This window comes from Ceratotherium simum, chromosome 11, assembly GCF_057802395.1.
Source record: "Ceratotherium simum simum isolate JZ-2026a chromosome 11, ASM5780239v1, whole genome shotgun sequence".
NCBI lineage: Eukaryota > Metazoa > Chordata > Mammalia > Perissodactyla > Rhinocerotidae > Ceratotherium > Ceratotherium simum.
In genome coordinates, this window is record NC_141910.1 from 48,892,476 (window position 1) to 48,898,487 (window position 6,012).

Here is a 6,012-nt window from a genome sequence, read left to right on the forward strand (position 1 = left end):
CCAGGGCCAGTCTTCCTCAGCAAAAAAAGAGGAGGATTGACAGATGTTAGCACAGGGCTGATCTCCTCACACAAAATAAATAAAAATAGGATGATCAGGATAGGCAAAATTGAGGAGGTGACATTTGAGCAAAGACTCGAAGGATATGATCATTTATACTGGGTCAACTCAGTTAAGCTGGAACTATGATTCCTAGAATTCCTTTACCTGTATGCCTTCAGGTTAGAATTTCTCAAAAGAAGAGCCTGCACAAGATTTGTGAGGTGGAAGTGAAGCAGTTGCTATTATACTCTGAGCATCTTTTTAGTCAGATATAGTGATGGACACATGGTATGGATTCTTCGCTTATCCTAACACTCCTATGGTCTGCATTCAACTCTTCTTCCCAACTACAAATTGTGTTGAACAACAGATGCCACTAGACAGCTGTGGCCCCACAGAGGTGGTAGCTATGCAGATCAACTGATTTTCCTTGTCAGGCTCATCTCAGCAGTTGGATGTGCTTTGAAGGGGAGGAAAACTATCCTCTCCCCACTCTGGGTCCTTTCTGGTTGGGCTACAAATTAGATTGATGTGAGACTAAATAGCAGGAGAAAATCAACAAAGCTTTGTAACATGTATACATGGGAGAGACTAGGGAAACTCAGTTTCTTGACAAGACGGTGGAGGTTCCCACCTTAAATACTACCTTCAGCTAAAGACCAAGGAGGATTTTGGGGGTGGGCGGGAATCAGCTATAGGAGATTACAAGAAAGGCACAGTGAACAAGAGTATGCAGATTTAAGTCCTTGCTTTCTGCACTAAGAGTTTCTAGAGATACGGTCATCCCCCCTTCTTCCTGGCACAGAGAGGGAGATACCTTTACAAATGGGGATTTCCCTTATAAATGTAAATGTCTCTTACAAAGGATAACTTGTACTTTTACTTGGAACGGGCTTAGCAAGGACCCTCCCAGTCTATCCATACCCAGAGTTAAGTTCTTTTAAGCAGTTAGTGGTGTGGGGGGGAGGTCAAAGTTTCTTTCAGAGAAAATAATAAAGGTAAAGAGACATATTTTGAGGTGGCCAATTTTGATCTCCCACAGCTTAGCTTCTCAAATTGGTTGGTGACTACTTCTCTGGTCCTTCAACTCTGTCTTCCAGACCAGCACTTCCCCAGCCATTATTTCTTCAAATAATTTCTGTATCCCTTTCCCTCTCTCTTGTTTTTCTGGGATTTCCACAGTATATATATTGGTCCCCTTGATGGTATCCCACAGGTCCCTTAGGCTCTGGTCACCTTTCTTCATTCTTTTTTCCTTTCTGCTCCTCAGACTCAATAATTTCAATTGTCTTGTCTTCAAGTTCTCTGATTCTTTCTTCTGCCTGCTTAAATCTGCTGTTGAACCCTTCTAGTGAGTTTTTTTTTTAATAATTTTATTTATTTATTTTTTCCCCCAAAGCCCCAGTAGATAGTTGTATGTCATAGCTGCACATCCTTCTAGTTGCTGTATGTGGGACGCGGCCTCAGCATGGCTGGAGAAGCGGTGCGTTGGTGCACGCCCAGGATCCGAACCTGGGCCACCAGCAGCGGAGCGCATGCACTTAACCGCTAAGCCACGGGGCCGGCCCTGAATTTTTAAATTCAGTAATTATGTTTTTCAGCTCCAGAATTTTTGTGTGGGTCCTTTTTATAGTTTCTGTCTCTGTTGATATTCTCAGTTTGTTCATGTGTTGTTTTTATGATTTCCTTTCTTTGTGTTTTCCTTTAGCTCTTTGAACATATTTAAGACAGATGTTTTAAAGTCTTTGTCTAGTAAGTTCAATTTCTGTGCTTCTTCAGGGACTGCCAGCTTTTGTTGTTCTTTTAAATGGGCCATATTTCCTTTTCGTTGTATGCCTTATGATTTCTAGATAAAAATTAGGCATTTGAAAAAACACCCACCTCTCCCAGTCTATGAAGATTCACTCTGTGTCAGGGCAGTCCTTCACTTATTAGCTGGGTGTGCTCTGAGCCTAGGGATCAGCCCAAGGTGAAAGCTTAAGGTCTTTTCAGGTCATTTTTGAGCATGTGTCTTGTCTGGGCCTGCATGTGGCTTCTCCATTCTGCCTTATACATGGCTGCTTCTGAATGTCTTAATTTCCCATAAAGTCTCAGCTCAGCTTCTCTTTTGGGCCTTAGATGGTCTATTGTATATCTCCACCTCTGCTCTCTTGCTCCCAGTGTCTGCAGGTCTGCAGTCCCCCTGCAGGTTTCCCATGACCAGTGACTGCAGCTTTTCCCAGAGACTCAAATTAGGCCAGGCAGAGACCAGTCCTTCAGGTAGCCCCCAGACAGTTTAGAATGTTGCATGTGAGGTCTGCTCTGCTCCTTATAGTTCAAGGGAGGGAACTGGGAACTAGGCTGCCACCTTTTCCAGACCAAGCTGGCACCATGCCCAGGGAGGGGCTGGGGCAAAGGCAAGTGAAAATGCCACAAAATTTCCCACCATTTTGAAGGTGGCTTTTTCTTGATTGGGCGTTCACTTGGTTGCTGTAGACCTTTGACTTTCCCAGAGCTCCCATAAGGTTAGTTTGATCAGTTTCTGGTGGTTTTTTGCTGTTTCCTTGGAACAACAAGGGCTTGGAGCTTCCTAGTCTGCCATTTCGCTAACATGATTTTATTGTTAAACCTGGCTTCTTAGGAATTGCCACTGGGTCATAGTAGCTTATTGTTTAGTAAGGTTTTGGTCATAGCTTGTATTTAAGCCATTTATGCTAGGGAGGCTTCCATCCTGTGTAGATGGGTTTGTATATGGGTTGGGGACTGCTTTTGAGTCTGTTCCTTGTTCAGCTCTGATTGCACCTAAGTAGGTACAGACTAACATGTGTACATAGCTTTCCAGATCCCAGAAGGGCTCTTCTTGAATATCTCTTTCCCTAGTTTTTTCATTAAACTTCTGGCTCCTCTGCCTTGCTTATATCTTGATGGGAGTAGCCTCTTCTTATTGCTCTCCATCAAGATCTCTGTTGTTTCAACAATGGTCTTAGGCATTATTCTGAATAAAGTCAGTTCTTTCCCTGCAGAATTATAGAGCTCTTTGTCTTTATGGTCTGCCTTTCTGCCTAGGCAGAGTGTCTATGGGACTGCACCAGACCTGCAGGCAGAGACCTGCTCTTCCCAGAGTGACACCTCTGTTTTATGAGTGGGCACGGGGGGTGTGGCAGTCCCTGGTCTTTACAGCTTGCCCCCCTCAGCGTGGAATCTTCAGTATCACAATCTGTACCAAGATTTAATAGATTTTTCTCAAATGAATGTTTCTTCATTTGCTGTATGCCCTTAGAATAATTTTCAGAGACTTTAAATTATTGTTTTTTGGGGGCCGGCCCCATGGCGTAGTGGTTAAGTGCACGCGCTCCACTGCTGGTGGCCTGGGTTTGGATCCCGGGTGCACATCGATGCCCCACTTGTCAGGCCATGCTGTGGCGGCGTCCCATATAACGTAGAGGAAGATGGGCACAGATGTTAGCCCAGGGCCAGTCTTTCTCAGCAAAAAGAGGAGGATTGGCATGGATGTTAGCTCAGAGCTGATCTTCCTCTCACACACACAAAAATAATAAAATAAAACTAAAATTAATTAATTAATAATTGTTTTTTTAAAAAATAATTTTCACCAGTTAAATTATTGTTTTGTTGGGGAGAGTGTCTGCTGAGCTCCTTAATCCACTTTGCCAGAATCTGGTGCCCATCCTTTTGTTTTAACTTTTTTATATCATTACAGTCTAGACATACAGTCTAGAGATATTTGTCTTTTTGTGAATAGCATTTGTGTTCTAGTATAGCAACCTTTTAACTTGAGCATTGAGACCATTTACATGCATTGTAGTTGTTGGTACATTGGATTTATGTCTTTCATCTTATTTTGTACTTTCTATTTGTTCTGCCTTTTAAATTTAATTTTGTTTTATTTTGTTTTCTTTCTTTGCATTGATTATTTTCTCTCATTTTATATTTTTCCTTTTACTAGTTTAGAAGTTATACCCTCTATTTCTATTTTCTTATCAGTTACAATGAACTTCTAACATGTGTACTTGACTTATCACAGTCTAAAGTTAATAGATATCTTTACTGTCTGCCAGATGATACAAGAACCCTAGAGCCCTCTAACTTTGGTAAGCCCCCAAACAACTTAGAAACTATTGTTGTTATATATTTTAGTTCTGACTCTTGCTTCTTTTTTACCTGACAAAAATTGGTATTAGGTTTTATATAGTCCATATTTGTTTAGATTTTCCAAAAAATGTTAAACTCACATTGCTCATCATTTATTCTTTCATCTCCAGTTTTCTACTTCTTTCTGCTTGAAGCACAGACTTTAAGGTTTCCTTTAGTGAGGATATATTGGTAGAAATATTCTGTCAATTTTCTCTACAAATGTCTTTATTTTGATTCCATTTTAAAAAGATATTTGCGGGCTGGCCCCGTGGCATAAGCAGTTAAGTGCACATGCTCCGCTGCGGTGGCCCAGGGTTCACAGGTTCGGATCCCAGGTGTGCACCGACACACCGCTTGTCAAGCCATGCTGTGGCGGCATCCCATATAAAGTAGAGGAAGATGGGCACGGATGTTAGCCCTGGGCCAATCTTCCTCAACAACAAAAAAAAAAAAAAAGAGGAGGATTGGCATCAGATGTTAGCTCAGGGCTGATCTTCCTCACACACACACACACGCCAAAGATATGTGTACCAAGAATGTCATTATGAGTCAACAGTTACTATTTTCAGCACATTGAAGATATTCCACTGTCTTTTGTTTTCCAGTTGCTATTGAGAAATGAGCTTCATTTCTTTGAAGATAATTTCTCTATTTCATTAGGTTGCTTTTAATATGTCTTGGCCTTTCTATATGCAGAGAATGGATACTGAAATGAGTATGGTATGGATTTCTTTTTGTTTATACTGCTTGGAATTTATTAGGTAACTTGAACCTCAAGGTTGTTGTCTTTCTTCTGTTCTTGAAATTTTTAGTTATTATCTCTTCTAATATTACTGCTGCTCTATTCTCTCTCCTTTCCTTCTGAAACTCCAGTTAGATATATAACAGTAGTAGGTCACACCTACATTATTCTTATAGCTTACAGTTTCAAGGCATTTACTATGTGCCAGGTACTATTATAAATGCTTTACATTAAATCATTTAATCCTCTTTACAACCTCATGAAGTAGGTACTGTTATTTTCCCTACCTTACAAATAAGGAATATGAGGCAGAAACAAGTTAGTCACTTGCCAAAGATCACAGAGATACTAAGTGATAGAATCAGGACATGATCCCTAGTAATCTGACTCCAGAGTCCCAAGCACATTGTCCTGAAATCCCATTGTTTTTTGCAACACTTAAGAGTTCATTATTCCCCCTTTGATGCTTAAGTTTGTTGTTTTTTTGGCTTTGTCCAAGTTAATGGGTCACTTCATACAGTTTTGGTTGTCAACTGCATTTGACACCTTAGCAATTAACTTGCAGTAGTCAGAAAAAAATTTAAAAGAGCAGTTTTTGGTGTAGTTACACAGGTGCTCTGCACTCTCAGTAACCATTTTCTCCATGAGAATATAATCCTAATAAATTGTAGATATCCATTTTTCCAGTCCAGACATTGGGCAGCTGAGGTCAGGATATTTTCAGACTATGATTCTTGTTTCTGGAATCTTGTTTCAGAAATTCATGTCCTATTTTGGTTCTTTAAATAATGAGTTTGTTGACCTTCCAGGAGTGGTACAAATGATATGTTTAATTTACTAATCTGACTCTCATGTTTTAAATATTGTTTAAGAGGGCTAGTTTACTCAGACTAAGAGACTTCAACTATGATATTCATTGAAACTACCTCAAACCTAAGTGGGAAACCCATGGCTTGTTATTTTTTGTATGTTTTTAGGTTTTTTTCTTATCTTAAAATTAATGCATGCTTATCAGAGAAAATAGGAAAGAAAAATCACCCTATTATATTACCTATAGAAGTAACCACTGTTGGGGAAGAGAGAGAATCCCCCTCCGC